This window comes from Zootoca vivipara, chromosome 8 (genome assembly GCF_963506605.1).
Source record: "Zootoca vivipara chromosome 8, rZooViv1.1, whole genome shotgun sequence".
NCBI lineage: Eukaryota > Metazoa > Chordata > Lepidosauria > Squamata > Lacertidae > Zootoca > Zootoca vivipara.
Genome location: NC_083283.1, coordinates 60,545,245 through 60,558,930, shown reverse-complemented (window position 1 = coordinate 60,558,930; position 13,686 = coordinate 60,545,245). Strand labels below are relative to the sequence as shown.

The 13,686-nt window shown below is 41.1% G+C and overlaps 1 protein-coding gene across 18 annotated transcripts in view; it reads left to right on the top strand.

Annotated features, from left to right (window-relative positions):
• Positions 1-13,686, top strand: part of ATXN1 (ataxin 1) — a 202,444-nt gene that overhangs the window by 129,466 nt on the left and 59,292 nt on the right. For 17 of the 18 annotated variants that reach the window (XM_035124742.2, XM_035124729.2, XM_060277957.1 and 14 more), the window contains one exon: positions 13,135-13,231. The exons of the other annotated variant lie outside the window; for it this stretch is intronic. The gene's annotated coding sequence lies outside the window, so the exon portion shown is untranslated. The remainder of the gene's footprint in view (positions 1-13,134; positions 13,232-13,686) is intronic. 18 annotated transcript variants of the gene reach the window in all.

Here is a 13,686-nt window from a genome sequence, read left to right as displayed (position 1 = left end):
TAGCAGCACCAAATTTCAGCATTTTCCCCCCATTTAGTATTTTCTCTCCCCCCCCAAATACTCAAGGTAGGAGTACCACTCCTTGCTGTGACTGGAAGCTGAAAAGAGCAGCATACAGTAATAGGTCTGTGTGTATGTGCAACTTTTCAGGCAACTAGAACAATGGACCTACTACAAGCAGGCTCTCTGCTAAGTGAGTCAGTACCAAAACACAGCAAGGGTTTACCAAGTGCGTCTGTGACTCATTTTGCTCATCTACCAAATTGACTAACAGGACATAACTTCTGTTTCTTAAGAATCTTTCTAGCATTTGACTTTGCTGAATGTGCAGTTAGCATTGGCACATCTGAGATCAGGTTTTTTCCCTCCCACCCAAAGCAGAAGTACAAACGTTATGAAAAGAATTTCATGAACAAGTAAAATCCATTAAAAAAAAAAGTAGCTTGCTTTATCGACAAATCATCGGTTTATTGCAGTAAGGAGGAAAATAAACTGCTCAGTGCAGTCTTTGTTTTGATACTCAGCCAACTGATTTTGCATAAAACAAGTTACAGTAAGGATTTCTTCCATGTTATCTCTTTCATTCTTGTTAATAGTAATGTTTTGTGTTGGAAGCAGTGGCATTCCTGAGGACCAGACAGAAAATCACACACACACACACACACACACAGAGAGAGAGAGAGAGAGAGAGAGAGAGAGAGAGAGAGAGAGAGAGAGAGAGAGCAGGGATTGGCAGGAGTTAGGAAATCTTGGTTTATGATGGGAAATCTTCTGCCTTCTCTCTGCTTCCCTCATCCTACCCATTGCCAAGTTGAATGATGTGTGATTGCCAGCACATAGGTCTTTTTGGACCCAGAAGAAGGCAGAATGCTTGGGGGGGGGGGAGGAGGACAGGAGCGAAGCCTGCTTACGCACGCTCTGCCAATGCATGCGGGGACCAGGAATAGAACCCCTGTGCAAAATGGTCACCACCTGTAATGTATCTATGATAATATAAAATTAAGTTGAAGAGCTTTCTCTCACACTCCCCTTTAACCCTTTCTCCATGAGATAAGAAGAAAACCCAACCCAACAAAGCTATGATTGCCCCACAATCAAGTTAGCTATGGAGTGTGAAATCAAGTCTATTTCTTAAGTACTTTTCATAGCTAACAAGAACGCTGGTGAATCACAGCAAAGAAAGGAAATATTGCCACAATATCTGAAAATTATAGTAACATTTACAGGAAAGGTCATTGCACCATCCATCCTTGTCTGAAAATATTCTGAGTGCCTGACAGAATATAAGGGAGCTTCGGATTGTGAGACCACGCTATTACTAGCCTTTGATTTGTTTTAATACCAGCTGTTGTTTTCTTTTAAAGGAGAAGAGATAAAAGCCTCTCATTTTCAGTTTATGACAAAGAAAAATGCATTTTCTCATAAATGGCTAGTTATAAAGTAATTTGAACTAAATTTCTGCACAAATCATTTCCAACAGATTGGCTGTCAAGTATAATAAAAGAGGGAGACAGGCACATCTGTAGAAACCGATGAGACTTCGTAAAGTAGGATTTCTACCCCCACCCACCCCCAACCTTGAACTTGAAATGTGGTTGGAGATGTCAGTTTTTAAACAGTTCTTTGAGAAGCAGTTAACTTTTAAAGTGCACCAATTCACAGCACACACAGAGTGATTTTGAAGAGTATGGTATTGAGAAGATCATCGAAAGATTTCCATAGTTAAGAGAGGCAGGCAAACACTGCAACTCTGAGAACCAAACTACAGTACATGTTACATTAGCTATGGAGCTGTACCTTTATGTGCTGGGTTTTTGTCTTCATAAATTGCCGGCACAAGGGGTCCAATTTGGATTAGAACTATGCTGGGATGGGCTTTAAATCTTCCCATCCTCACCCACGTTCCACCACTGTGGTCCTGATCTGGCACATGTGCCCGCGGGGGGGCGGGGGGGCGGGGGCGGCAAAAAAACCACTTCCCTTAAAGGCACAGCTATGTAGTGAAGGCAGCCTGTAGTTCGGCTGCGACACTTTCTTGCAGGTTTTATATAGCTGGTATAAGAGTAACAGAAAATAATACTTTTGAATGGATTTACTTGGCAACTTAACATTGATGGAAACATTGCTGGAAATGCAAAAAGAGAGAGAAAAGTCTGACTCTATCAGGGTAATTCTTCCATAAAGATCCGTAGGAATCTTTAAAACGACAAGAAATATAAGCTTACTGTTTACAAAGAATGCTGTGTTTTCTAAGAGAAAAATGTCTTAGTTTTTTCCCCCACAAGGCCTGTTTTGTTAGGAAACCACTCCCTTCTGCTTGTGCTGTTCAGACTGGCTGCTAATTGCCTCCTGGTTGATGACATTTTCCATACATTGCCACATTGTGCCAGGATTGTTACATTTTAATGCTGTTAATTGTTTGCGGAACCTTGGCTTGCAATTCATGCCAAGGATGGCAAAGTGGTAAGTGAAGAGCCCTCTGTATCGAGAAAGCCCTTATTGTTTTCCGATTAAAAAGACCCGAAATCTGAGTTACTGCCTTCTACGGAATGTTACCAACCCTATTTCCCCGTTTTGAAATGATTTTAGCCCCTCTTGTTACAAAAAGGTAGCCATTCATATTGCTATTTTAAAATGCAGTTTTGAGTTATGAACGCTGCGCGTTTTCAGGTTGCAGACCGCGCCAAACCCAGAAGTACCGGAACTGGTTAATTCCGGGTTTCAGCACATGCGCAGAAGCACAAAATGACATGCACAGAAGCACCAAATCGCGTCACACCTGATTTGATTATCTGGGTTAGACTACCAGTAGATTACCATATTTGATTATCAGGGTAACTACCAGTAGATTGAGTGGCAATTTCCAATGTTATCCAAACCATTTAGTGCAGAACATAGTTGCTGGATTATTGGGATTAATTTATGAGAAAAGCTTCACTGGGTGCAAGTCCATTTTGGGGCCCAATTCAGAGTGCTGGTACCTGAAGAGCTGCTGGGTGGTTGAATATCTTCTCCTACATCAACCAGTAATATGTCAAGAACATAATCATAGATCCTTCACTGGACACCCTTGTTTTTGGAAGTTAGGCTCGTGGCTATTACAGGGAGAGCCTTTTCAATCATATTGGTCCTCCTTTTGGAATGGGACCCAGCCCACTACCGCCAACTCATGTTTTTAGCATTGAGCTGAAACCTTTTTATTTTCCAAGGCCTTTTCATTTTTATCTGTTGCTCTGATTTTTGTGTTTTACTGCTCTGCTGTTTCTGTTGTTTGGATTTTGTTTTAATATTTGTAGTGTTGTGAGTTTGGAGATGCCAGACTCCCCTGAATTCCCAGAACTAGTAAGTGTTCTAATTTAATCAAAACTTGGAGTGTTAAACTGGGTGCCAGACCTCTTTAACCCCAGAATCCAGCAAGTGTTAAAATATAAGCCTGACAGTAAGAGCTGTTCAACAGTGGAATTTGCTGCCAAGAAGTGTGGTGGAGTCTCCTTCTTTGGAGGTCTTTAAGCAGAGGCTTGACAGCCATATGTCAAGAATGCTTTGATGGTGTTTCCTGCTTGGCAGGGGGTTGGACTGGATGGCCCTTGTGGTCTCTTCCAACTCTATGATTCTATTATTCGCCAGGCTAGCTTCTTCATGAGGTATCAAATGGGGTGATGAGCCATTAAGGAAACAAAAGAAAAGGTGATGGGCCATTAGGAAAGCAAGGAGAGGGGGCTCTATACTAGACATCAAATACTAGACATCTTAGATAGTTCGAAAAACAGATGCCAGAGTTTAGAGCAGAGTTGGTTATGATGTGACCTAGAAGGGGAAAATAAGTTGCAGACTGAAAAAGGCAGAGCGAGAGCCATGGCTGATTTCTGCTTGTATCCAAGGCTGCAGCTGTGGTAGAAATAAGACCCTTTTTGGTTGTTAATGCTGTGAACCTTCCACCATAGGCTCAGGTATATGTAAATAACCCATATATCATAAAGACACAAAGAATCTTTGCTGTGCCTCATTTTGAAAAGGAAATATGCCCCTGGAGCCCCTGGAATCTTGCATCACTCAGAGATTGGGGTGGCATGAACAACACTTTCATGGGTTTTTTTGCATACTGCTTTGAAAATTTAGCAAAAATCAGCATATGAACGGCACAAACAAACAAACAAACCATATCCCCCTTATGCAACAACTGATGAGGTGAAGCAAATTACAAGTGATTTGAAGAATATCTCTTAACCTCTCTTGTGGCATCAGGCTCCCTTGTGAATGCCTGTTTTATGCTACATAATGCACTTGGTAGAGACTAATTTTAAATTTGAAGGACTGGCTGGGAGTGAATGTACATTTGCATATAGTTCCAGATTTGCATATAGTATCTAATACACCTTTTGATCACTTGTAAATGAATGTAGTCTTGAACAGGTGCATTAGCATGCCTATAGAAAAGGAAGCGCTCTCTCTCTCTCTCTCTCTCTCTCTCTCTCTCACACACACACACACACACACACACACACACACACACACACACGATGGTCCTTTCCAATATAAAATATGCTGGTGGCAGGAGATGAAAAGCAGGAAAATGCTGCTTTGTAGTGGTTCACAATGCAGGTGTACACATTGTCCTCACAGAGATGTATGGAATTTAAACAGTAACGTCGCTATATCTGTAAAAACATTTCATTTCATTAAAATCGCCTCCATCAGTCTCCCTGACATGCCACCTTGTATTTGCAGAGAGTTTATTAGGGGAGCATTTCAGCATTTGATGACCTGTGTGAAGTGGTCCAACCCATCAACAGACATATGTGTTGAGTCTGCCGATTGTATCTTCCAGCACTTAGCCTAGATATTTCTTATGCACCATTCTGCATTAATGAACTAGTTTAGTAACTTGTTAGTTATCCTTTTTTTGCAATATGTGGAAGGATGTAAGAAATACAAAATAGTGTTGTATGCTTACAAAAAATATGAGAATTTGCCAGTTTTATGTACTCCCAGTTAGTTGCTTAGAGCAATAGGCAACAGCTAGTTGTTTGGGTAAACTAGAATCCTGATACCGTACTTCTTTTCTTTCAACAGATTCTTTGTGTAAATTTTCCTTGTTCATTATCATATGCAGTAAAACAAAACGTTGGTGGCTTGGATCGTAGGACATTAAGTTAAGGAAGTACATGGAAGGAAGACTTGGGAGGGTGCATAGGGAGTCCTGCTCCCTATGCACCCCCCAATAAAATCATATCCAGGATGGGGGAGGTGTCAAGGGGATCTTCCATAAAAATGTAGGGTGAGGTGAGCTGCCATGGGGCTGCTTTGAGAAGGCAAGGAAGGACATCTGTATTCCACAAACTTCCTCAAGTTGTCTTAGGAGCCAAGCCAATGCCAGATTCCACATTATGCAGTAAAGCACGCATCTCTTTCTCTTTCGGGTGTGTGCACGCACAGAAGTGCACGCACACACACACACATGTTTGTTGGAACGCTACTTTTCTATTAGGAGAGTGAAGCAGAGATGGTTGAAAATATAACCACTATATATAGTTTCCTTAAAAATGTTTAGCTAGCTACTTAAAATACATAGTAGCTTAGCTGGAAAAGAAGGCAGCAACTTGTGTGGGAATCACATTATGCACAGTTGACATAGCTGAAGCTGATAATTGTGTATCCAATCATGGCACACTGACTTCTTCCAGGAAGTAATTTCAGCCAGGATAAGAATTCAAAGAAGAAGATGCCAAGTCAGCAGGCTAGTACTGTAGATAGAGTTGAGCCAGTGCTAGTCATTGAAGTGTTGGGGTGTTACGATTCCTCAAAAAGATGTGTGGCTCGCCAATTTATATAATTTGGCAAGAAGCAATGATTTCCCTCTTGTGAGGAGGCGATTCTAACCTCCTTGTTAACCAAAATTAGATTTTGTTTCCTTTCTGCTTACGTGTATGTGTGTCCTGCCTCTTAAGACATGCTGTATGTATCCTTTCTTCATTTCACTACTTGACTAGCATAACAAAGAGAAGGTTATTCTAACAGCAGCTGTAGAGAATCATAAAAGTAAAAAAAAAACCCCACTATTACCACAGTTACCAGAGATCTGCCCTCACATCACCACATATATTCAGATCCATTAAGACAACAATTGTGGGGGGAAAGCATGTGTGTTCTGTACACTATTAACATATTCACCCCCTCCCCAGGAGTGGGGTATCCCTTACCCAGGTGGGGTAAAGCAGGATAGCCCAGTATGGAAGTTGCAGTCAGTAATTGAGAGGAAGGGAGGTGGTGAAGAGACCAGCATGGTGCAAGTACAGCAACAAAGCTAATTTGGCATTGCTGTCGCTGTGTCCGCACTGCACCGGCCTCCCTATTGCCTTGCCCTTACCAACAGTGACGTCTGCATTGGGAAGTCAAATAAGTACCACCACCCTGCCAGCTGCCATTCCCCACCCTCCACATTAAAAACCTGAGCCATAAGACTCTGGAAAATAAAAGAATCCAAGTAGGACCTGCAACAAAAATTTCTAGCATGAGCTGCTCCTCTTCACAGTGCCACACATCTATACCTTCTGCCAGGATACTCCACCTCAGTTTTCCATCTCCATTTCTTCCCTAGAGATTCTGACATTCGATGGTGGTTGAGCATGCTCAGAGTTTTGTTTGTTTCTTTCAGTAGCTGTGTTTTGGCTACATACCTGCCATAACTCTTGAGTTCACTGTTGTGTGGTCGTGCACACGCGCCATGATGTTGATTGACACCATTTCATTTGGGGAGGGGGGACATCTTTCCTGTTCCATTCCCCAGAACTTAGAGATCTTTCTCTAAGTCATACCTGTGTAACACCATACTGCCCCCCCCCCGCCCCTGATTCTGAGGCAGGCAGCTTTGCTCACTGAAGATTTGCTGCTCTTTCTGCCTTTTCTTCTTTTTTAAAGGATCACAGCTGAACAGAAGCTGTCACTAGGGGAGAGGTTCAGAATGGCATTGCAAACAGAAGCTGGTCCCCAGGAATCCTCTCTCTCTCTCTCTCTCTCTCTCTCTCTCTCTCTCTCTCTCTCTGATTCCAACCCTATAATTCTCTCATATAATAAAGTTCAAACGCTTTCCAAATAAATAGACATAGCAGATTTTTAGTGAACTTTTAAAATTAGTATTTTAAAATGAATTATAATTATATATCACAGCATACTCCAGTGTGCTAGATTTTCTTCTTTCTTTCTTTTTCTGGACTTAGGAAAAGCGGGACTGTAAAAGCATTTGAATGCTTAAGATAGAAAGGAAAGGACAGTGGATTTATCACATTCTTTCACTGAATAACCACCACCACCCATCCCTTTTCAGATAAGAAGTAAGAGCTCTGCTTGGTGTTTGGGCTCTTGTTTTGATTTTAGTAGGACTGTACCAGTGCTAGAAATGGCCTCATTGGTATAATACAGGGGTGGCCAACTCCCAAGAGACTGCGATCTACTCACAGAGTTAAAAAACTGGCAGTGATCTACCCCCTTTTTTGGAGTTCAGGTCAAAGTTGTTGAGTTTTTAAGGAAGGTGGAAGGCCCATTTTGAGGGGGTTCGGGTCAAACTTGTTGATCTACCAGTGATCTACTGCAGACATCCAGTGATCTACTGGTAGATCATGATCTACCTGTTGGACATGCCTGGTATAATAAATCCATTCAGTGCATTTGCCTAACTGCAAATTATTCAAGGAATGAAACTTCTGTTATGAGGATGACGTCTTATGGTTCTAATTACACATTGGATGAAGTTCTGTTTTCCCTCTCCCCCACTTCATCTGGTGTCTCCCCCCAACCCTCGGTAAAATCAGCTGAGTCAAATTAGATTGGAAGGAATGGGCCAGAGACAGTTTGCTTACACCTTTCCCTTCTTCAACTCAAAACTGCTATCTCACCTATTGATTGGGGGGAAGGTTTGGAGAGATGGGTTCATTTGAACCTAAATGTGGGTGAATCACTGAATTCCTACGGCAGTCGCTCTCAGAGGTAACCATCACAAGGGAGCAAGTAATCTTTACATGCATTTACAATCCTTTAAAAACAACAATGCTATCCTCTGTCCTATTATTGCTATCATCATCATCCTTGATTCATCACCTTCTAAACAACTGACTCAAGGTAATGTACACTGAAGATATTACTGAGACTACACTTGCCTTTGACATAAATTCCAGTGGTTCCAAACAATGAGCGCTAAGAATCAGGAGCAGCACTTGGCAGTAAATCCGAAGATTACCTGCTGAAGCGCTAGAGGGGAACACCTTTTGATGTGGGTTAGTTAGTTTATAAAGTATAAATGCCAGCTGTGCATTTTATTGCATCTCCCCCCCCCCGCCCTCTCTCTGTAAATCTTGTGTTTAAATATGAGACATTGACTGTTGGGTGGAGTATTTAGCAGGAAATACTCTACACAGAGTAATCATTGTTCTGCTCATGTCGCTGCATGTAGTAAATTAGCAACAGGGTCTGTTAACTGTTGTTGCTTACACTTCACTTTGACATTGAGCTAAAACACTTATTGCATCACTTTATATATCGAAGGTTTCTCAAACTGGATTTCCAACCTTTTCTGTTAACTGCTTTTTCAAAAAATAGCCATATTGTATTTCCTATAACACATTTGCACCTTCCATTATTTTGTAACAAGAGAGGCACTCTATCTCATGCTTTGTAGACGATTGTAGGCAAATTAAAGCTCCTTTAATGACAGGAACTTAAGCAGGGGTGGGTTGTTGTTGGTGGTTTTTTTAAAACTTGAGATATCTTGCCCAAGGGGACTCAGAAACATGGAGGCAGAAGTCCTCCTGTCATCAAATCCAAACCTTGAGGGGCATGTGCTCACTTGTGAATTATATTCCTGGCATGATGAATGAAGGAAGAGGAGGATATTACTCAAGCGTACAAATGAGACATGGGATACTTGTGACCCCCCTATCTCTGTGTCAATAAGAGAGAGCTTAAAACACCTCCCCCCAAAACACTTGTTGTAAATTAGTATGATAAATCTATCATAGTTATTTACAACATGTGCTGGGGGTGAGTTTTAATGCTGCTCCTCCATTTTTAATAAGAGGTTTTAACTTTGATTTTGTATATTACTATATCTTTATGAATTTTGCCGGGGGTGGGGGGGCGTTGTTTGGGCCCTGAAATGCAGCTTATAAATAATGATGTAAGGCTTGGGGAATAAGACATGATGAGGAAAGGGTGAAAGATGAAGCTCTGAGCAAAGCTGGGTTTGGCTTGCTTATCCATCCTTGCTTCTGTGAGCCTGGTGGCCTCTCTGTGCACTAAAGGAGCACTCACTGCACCTATAGTCACAGCAACCAGAGAACATAAAGTCACATGCTATCGGCTGGTCAGCAGTTTAGCATCCTTGTCTAATGCAAATCAATCTGATCATGCTGCTAAATTCAGAATGGAAAGTCTTGTTTTTCTTAATTTTAGAGGGGACTGGATTAGAATTGGCAATTAATAGTACTTAAAAAAAATACTAAGCAAAATAAGAGGTCTCTTTTTTAAAATAAAATAAAATAAAATGCTAAAACAATGAAATACTCCTAGGAATGAGCACGTTGTGAAATTGAATTGACAGCTCCTATTATCTAGCCCAGCAGAACGTCTGCGTGTATAAAAAGTGCTAAGTACTGTGAGTAGGTGGATGCAAAAATGGTCTTTTTTTTAAATTCAGGTTTTTGAATTCTTCCTGTATTGGACTTCTGATATTTTAATAATAGCTGGTTATGTCAACAAAACAGCTGATCCCTGCAATAAAAAGGTACAAGTTATTGTAAGATGCAATTTTGCGTCCATTGACTTTAATGGGATTTAATAGCTTATTTGTGAAAAGAATTGCAGCCTTAGGCTACAGTCAGCTCCTGTTTCCACCTTCCCTTTCACCTCTCACTCATGTTCCTCTGTACACAGAAGTTTTCTTCTTCTGACCACCTCTTCATGTCAGTAGCCCTTCTGCGTACGGAAACCAGAAATTGTGGGAAAGTTGTGTTTGTCTAACACTTTGAATTGTGCTCGGAAATGTACTGGGAGCCAATGTAGATCTCTCAGGACCGGTGTTATGTGGTCCCAACGGCCCCTCCCAGTCACCAGTCTGGCTGCCGCATTCTGGATTAATTGCAGTTTCCGGGTCACCTTCAAAGGTAGCCCCACGTAGAGCACATTGCAGTAGTCCAAAGTTGAACCCAATGAATGAGCTTCAGTTAACTCTTTGTTGGATTGTGGCCCCTGTGTCTCTTTGGCTTTCAGCAGTGGGGTGTGGAGCGAACCCTGAGATTTTAAATTAAATTTAGTGCAGCTTATGCATTAATGTTGAGCAATGTGTGTTTCATACTTGGAATAGAAACAAATGATCTACAAATGTATTTGGTTGTAGTCAACTAAGTCCTACTTGGAGTAGGCCCATTGGAATTAATGACACTAAATTACTACATGCAGGTTCCGCTATCTAAACACAGTGCATTCCCAGGAAATCATTCATTAGGTGACCGTTCACATAACAAGCTGATGGTTTCCATTATTTTTTATGGGACTATTTCTAATGTGTGATTTGTCCGATCTCTCTCTTTCCCTGGTTTCTGCCCCAAACTGCTGCAGCCAACCAGCAAAAGACAAAGAGAGGAAAAACGACTCCCTGTCTGATCTCTCATGCTGCCTGATTATAATTCTTTGTGCTTGGATAACTGAAATTTCGGATAATGAGTGTTCCAATAGCAGTAACCTGCATGTCCATTAATTTCAGTGGGTCTTACTCTATTAAATACCAACTGTGGTAGTGGTATTACTGCTAAAGGGTAGGATAACAAATTCACTACTTCGAACGCTAGAAACATGTTGAAAATGATGCATAATATGCACATTAAATAATGTGAATGGCATGCACTTGAAAAAAGCCTTGTTTCATCTCTGCCTGGTGTCACTGGAACATGAGTCAACCTGTTTAAGGCTTATTCCATGCAACAGAGAAGAGTAAGTGAACTAGTGTATACAAGCGAATGAAGGATTAGTGATGAGATAATATGAAAAATTAAATGGGAACATGGTTGCTGGCATTTGTAATGGCATTTTTATTAGTGCTACCTGAACTGCGAATTAGAACAACCAAATTACAGAGCACCCCACAGGACTGAAAGAGGGAGGTATTGTGCAAATACCTAGAGAGCGGAGCATTGTTAGGCACAGCTGTCTGGCTTTCAGATCAGGCTTAGGAGCTCCCTTCTCCTCATAGCAAAATAATTTTGCTTGCAAAGGAAAAATGCTATAGTGCTGCTGGTACATCATTTCCAACTGTTAATACATTGGTCTCTCATATTATAATTTGAAGCATGGTATGTTCCATCAAATTTTATTACTGTTGAAAAACTTGTTTTTGCTAAAATAAAGAAATGATAAAGATACAGACCCCCCAGAACTCTGATTCAATTTTGTAGTTGTAGTAGTTAGCTTTCTTGCAGTAGAGGAAATACATAAGGCCCAATCCTGTTCATCAGTTAGTTTACCGATTGGGCCAATATGAGAAGTGGTCTGCCAGCAAGTTCTCTTGCCACACATACCACTTCCTTTGCAAACATTTTGCTTTCAGGTGTTATTGAAGGATAATTGTGTGTGTGTGTGTGTGTGTGTGTGTGTGTGTGTGTGTGTGTGTGTTTTAAAGGTTTGTATTAGGTATGCTTTCATAATTGTAAGTCACTTTGATACCTTTTGTACTGTGGCCATCCTTCTGTGCAGTGTACCTGTGGAATATTCTGTAGTGCACTGCAGTGGAACCAATGATCTGAGAGTATAACATGACTTCCTAGGTTCTTACATTCTGACACAAAGTTAGGTGAAGGAGTCACTTTTTAACTGCAGATTTTGCTGTTTCGTTAGCCATAAACTCACATCACCTGTTCCAAGATATTAGTGAACAAACTGTTTTGTATTTATACTTTTCTCCACACTTCAGTCATGTTGTTGTTGTTTAGTCGTTTAGTCGTGTTCGACTCTTCATGACCCCATGGACCAGAGCACGCCAGGCATTCCTGTTTTCCACTGCCTCCTGCTGTTTGGTCAGACTCATGTTGGTGGCTTCGAGAACACTGTCAGTCATGTACCTGCACATAATGTACACATGGTGGTGGGAGAAGTAATTTGGCCCAATGACCATTTGGCACTTAGAAGTTGCATGTTTGTCGTGTTCCTTACATCCACTAGCAGATATTCCCGAACCACAGATTATGTGTCTCAGATATATGGGAGGTAGTATAACAAATATGGAAAAACAAACTATGGTCATGGTTCAAGCAAAATATAACAATCTTCCTCATTCGGTATTGAAGCTGGGAATCTGTGAACATACTGAATGCTCTTTAACTGCTGTTGCACTTTATACTGCAAGTGTTTTTCTTAGTGGGTGGGTCTGGATGATAGCCAACTGGAAATTTTCACAGCATTGCAGAATTGTACAGTGCACTTATTGCTTCAAATTGTACGGTACCATGCAGACTTATGACGTACAGGTATTCCAAATAACAGCTCTGACCATGCACATGTTTATGTGTGGGTGGCCCCTTCACCCCTGTGTACTAAATGAAGCACAGATCCAATGCCGATATCGTGACAATATAAAACCCTACCTTTGCGGATTACTTTGCTTTGGTGGAGCCCCATGTGTTTATGTGTTTACCTATGTCATTTTATTAAGGCTGTATTCTTAGTTTTAGATTTTGATTTATGGGAAATTGTTTTACATTCGGTTGTGTATTTTTTGATGTGGTTTATGTATTGTTTGTGACTTTTGTAATTGTGCTATTGCTGTATTGTTTTGATATTCGATTGGGAGCCGCCCAGAGTGGCCGGGGAGACTCAGCCAGATGGGCGGGGTACAAATAAAAAATTATTATTATTATTATTATTATTATTATTATTATTATTATTATTACCAAGCAAGTCTCATCTCAATTGTGGTGGCATGGAAATCTATACTGCAAGCACAGCCAATCATTAAGCTTGGGAGCCAGGAGTGAGATCCCCAGTCTGAATTTTATTTGGTCCTTTAAGCTTATAGAAACCTATTGACAATTTGTCAAGTAAGTACAGCATACAGATTTTTTTACTCAAAAAATATTCTATTTTATTTGAAAGAGAGCACCACTGAGGGCCTGTGAGCAATCCAGCAATGTCTGCAAATTCTTCAAGGTGAAGGATAATCTGGGACTCCCAAGTGACGACAGTGAATGTTGTGAGTAAGCTATGCAATAATCATTACTGAATTCTTCCTCTGTAAATATTTTTGGCATTGAGTAATTATAATAAAAAGAGGATAGCTTTACTGACACCCAAAAGACTTATTTGGTGATGCCTTTCAGTTATTTAGAGAGCACCATGCACTTCATTACCACTTGAAGCCATAATTATTTAACGTGATGATGTAATGGAGGGTCGCGGGTGGCGCTGTGGTCTAAACCACTGAGCCTAGGGCTTGCTGATTGGAAGGTCGGTGGTTCAAATCCCCGCAATGGGGTGAGCTCCCGTTGCTCGGTCCCTGCTCCTGCCCACCTAGCAGTTCGAAAGCACGTCAAAGTGCAAGTAGATAAATAGGTACCGCTTCAGCAGGAAGGTAAATGGCATTTCCGTGCACTGCTCTGGTTCACCAGAAGCGGCTTAGTCATGCTGGCCACATGACCCGGAAGCTGT